Source organism: Kryptolebias marmoratus, linkage group LG16 (genome assembly GCF_001649575.2).
Source record: "Kryptolebias marmoratus isolate JLee-2015 linkage group LG16, ASM164957v2, whole genome shotgun sequence".
Taxonomy (NCBI): Eukaryota; Metazoa; Chordata; class Actinopteri; order Cyprinodontiformes; family Rivulidae; genus Kryptolebias; species Kryptolebias marmoratus.
Window position 1 is genome coordinate 27,681,443 of NC_051445.1, and position 3,727 is coordinate 27,685,169.

The 3,727-nt window shown below is 39.5% G+C and overlaps 1 long non-coding RNA gene across 1 annotated transcript; it reads right to left on the bottom strand.

Annotated features, from left to right (window-relative positions):
* Positions 1-1,813: 1,813 nt before the first annotated feature.
* Positions 1,814-2,319, bottom strand: LOC119617840. Its single transcript, XR_005234261.1, has 3 exons — positions 2,175-2,319; positions 1,952-2,095; positions 1,814-1,861 (listed from the first exon to the last, which is right to left on the bottom strand). It is a non-coding gene; the product is annotated as an uncharacterized LOC119617840 (long non-coding RNA).
* Between the last annotated feature and the right edge of the window lie 1,408 nt (positions 2,320-3,727).

Sequence of the window (3,727 nt, forward strand, 5' to 3'; positions counted from 1 at the left end):
AAAAAAAAAAAAAAAAGAAATCAACTGGGCACACACAGACATAAACACATATTTTGTTCTCAATCTCCACTAAAGTTTATTTCACACTTGAGGTTGCAACAAAACCAGTGGCAGGGCCAGCAAGGCCTTCTCTGCTGGCCTAACATAACCAAGAATCATCATAATTATGATAAAGGTTAATTTAATTTTTCATTTACTTTCCCTAGATATCTAAAAGTATTCATATTTTCTTTACGTCATATTATACTCCTTCCAGGGCTGTTGTTTTTAGGTTATAGTTTTTGTCCAATCAGAATTAAGCTATCTTATGTTGCCAGGCTGTATGAAATCTGCCCGGGCCTTCAGAATCAACAATGCAGGCATCTGTGCACTGTAAAAGAACGGACAAATACAGTTGATAGACAGTTTTGATAGCCAATCAGATCACGAGTTGTGTCAGTAAGGCCCTCTAGCTGGCCTCATGTTGAACGTGACATTTACGCATCCTGTGATTGGACATAGATACTTACTAGTTTTAGCCACGGCAGTGCTATGCAGATCAACAGAGTCACACCCGGGACTGTTAACGGTTAAAAACTTTTTTAACCCACAATGGCCGACGGAGAGCAACACGTTGATTTGGTTGCTGATATACTCGTTAGAGGAGGACGGCCGACCCCGAGCTAGCTAACCTGTTCCAGAATGGATTTTGTGTTGAAATAAGTGTTTTGGGGGACACAGCCGTTTTGGTGAGTGCAAACATTTTATTTATTTTATTCTATTTTATTTAGTTTTGACAGTAGCATACAAGATATGTTTTAATTGCTGATGCGGGTTTGTTGATTTTTAAAATGCGCCGTATTAACCTGTAAGTAACTAAAGAAGTCTGATTAAAACAAGTCATATGTCTCCTTTAGCTGGATAAACCATGTCCATGGGGGCAAAAAAGAATCATGTTTAATAATCATGTTTGAGTGTTCTACTCATTTCAGGTCTTTGGTGATGGAGATGCAAATGAACACAGTAGAGTCCACTTCCTTTAGAGCATTGCTGTTGAAGATGAGAGGAGAGCGTGGAGGCACATTTTTGTGAAAGTCAATGATCATCTCAACAGTTTTCTGTACACTACACTGTCAGCTCTGAAACACAGTTCCTGTAGGTTGTCTCATGTTGGCAATGAGGCCCAGGACTGTGATGTCATCAGCGTATTTCACAAGCGTTACAGAGAAGTCCTGCTCCTTATGATCCCCTCCTTGTGTTCTCAATGGTCCGCTTTATGTAAGTTTTATGTGTACTGCCTTGTCAGCCTTTGTTTTTATTTTAATGATAAATCAATTATTTCAAAGCTTCCCTGGGTCTGCCTGGCTTCTGGGTTCTAACCTACACATCAAACTTTACATGGAATTCAATGTTACAGATATTTTGCTGAAACTTGTTGTGGTAGTAGTGGAGTGTCATCCCCAACACATACTCAAAAAGATGGCCGAGTTCTTTGTTAAAACCTAAGCATTAACATTTGAAATCAGTCCACTCTGCCTTAAAGAAAAATATCTCATGATCCAATAGACAGTTTTTTGTTAAACTTTTAGAAAGTAATGATTGGGTGCACCTCTTCAACTGATAACTTTTGGATTCAACCCGATTCAAGATGGTACTGAATAAAATGCACCAAGTGGTCGGCACTATCACAATTTCTTCTGGGATTTTCAGGTTTTCAAAATTTTCTTTATGCCTGTTTGTCTAGTTTTGTATCTACAACTGTCATAAGCCCAAGGGTTTTTGTCCAGAGACCGAAATCAAAACCACACACGAAGACGCGGATAAAGGTAAGTGTGTTTATTTACAGGTGCGACTATGTACAAGGATCGTTTCCAGAAGGAGTCTGCAAGAGAAGGAGAACTGGGTGAGTCTCGGGTACAGTTCTGATTTCCAAGGTGGTTGCAAAGGTTACAATGTCTCTTTGTTTGCTTACAGATCCTAGCAGGAGATTGCGGCGTCGAGGAGGAGCGAGGAGGTTCCAGTGGTTTCCAAAGAGGAGCCAGGTAGCAGCGAGGTAAGTATCCGTGAGTATCCAGGTAAGTGGTTCTTCCGACCCGTAGTTGTGGCGTGGCAAAACCTGAATAGTAGGCACAAACAGAGAACGTGAGAAACTTAAGAGCATCAGTTAGGTTAGACACTGTGGCAGAGAATCTAACCCAGAAGGTTTGATGCTCCAGCGAAGATCTGATCCCAGCCTGCTGCTTAAGTACCAGCTGATCTCATCAGTGGAAACTGGAACACCTGTGGAGGAATGATTAGTGGCACTGCCCAGAAGGCGGAGCCAACCCCAGATCTTCACAACAACAAGATTTTTGATTACAGCGCATTCTTTCACAGCCCACTGATCTTTGGTCAGAATGACCAGCAACATTTATTTGTTGTTCAGGTTTTGAAAAGTTTTACTTTTCTTAAATTTTTCTCAACCAGATAACAAACTCACAAGCTATATGTCTTTCTCTGCTTAATAAGTCCACACTCTGATCCTAAACACTCTTCTAAGTTGATCTGCTACTTTCTCAGATTATCACCTCTGACATCTACAAAGAAGTATTGAGAGATAAGAATCTCCCAAGCCCATCTCTTCAACACATGCCAGAAAATCTAATCAACTCATGTGGGCAGCAAACCAGGAAGTTCAGATCTTTCTTTGGGAGTGTCTACTTGAGGCTAAGTGCATAGATTCTTCTCAGCCACACCAGCTCCTGCCACTAAGTTGACCATCTGCTTTCAAAAGCAGAAAACTAATTTGCCAAATGCATTTTAACTCACTATTTACATAAAGGGTGATGTCTGAGACCAATTATGCTTTTCCCAGTCTTATATATAGTTACAACAGCACTGTTTTCTCACTCTAATCTAATCAAGCTGCCTTTAATTAATTTGCCAAATTGATTGCTCTTTACCCATTCTCTCAGTATTTAATGAACACAGGGGTATGACTCCTTTTTTCATTTAAACACTCTTCACAGTACACCATGGAGTGCTTTCCCCCTATAAAGCTGCAATTGTTCTGCTTCAGGATACATTTCCTGCCATTTTTGCATTGTTTTGTTGAAATATCCAACTGTAAATAAATGTGTTGTTTGCATCTGCAGTCGCTTCAACATAAAATAACTTAAAACTTTGAAGACATTTAGAAGGGTATGCAGTTATTACCTGAAATTCCAACATCCATCAACTTTATTCTCTAAAGCCCAATGGCAATTTGGAACTTCCTTTTGCAATAAACTAAGATGGCATAATACAAATATTTTGATGTATACACTGTGTAAGAAGTATAAAGAGAACCAAGCCATAAAAAAAGACTCATGAGAGTCACCATGGTAACCACTCACCTATGTTTCTCACTTGATGACAGCACTCTTAGTGATGTTCTGCTTTTAAATTCAAACAGGAAAGAGGATGTCATTTTTGGACCTGAGCATGTTATGAACAAACTTAGCCTTTTACTTAGTCTGCATGGCATTAATTTGGCTTACAGTTCTAATGTTGAAAACGTTAGTGTTGTTTTTGAGTAGAATCATTTAACCCCCACGTTCAAATTGATACCAGGTCTGCTTTCCTCAACCTATGTAATATCACTGAAATTAGAAACTGTTAGGTTTACAGATCTCGTCAAAGATGAGCAACCCAGAAACGGTCGAACACAAGCAATCAGCAAAAGGCAAGTGGTTTTATTTACAGTGATAGAAAAGGTACGATCAGGAGC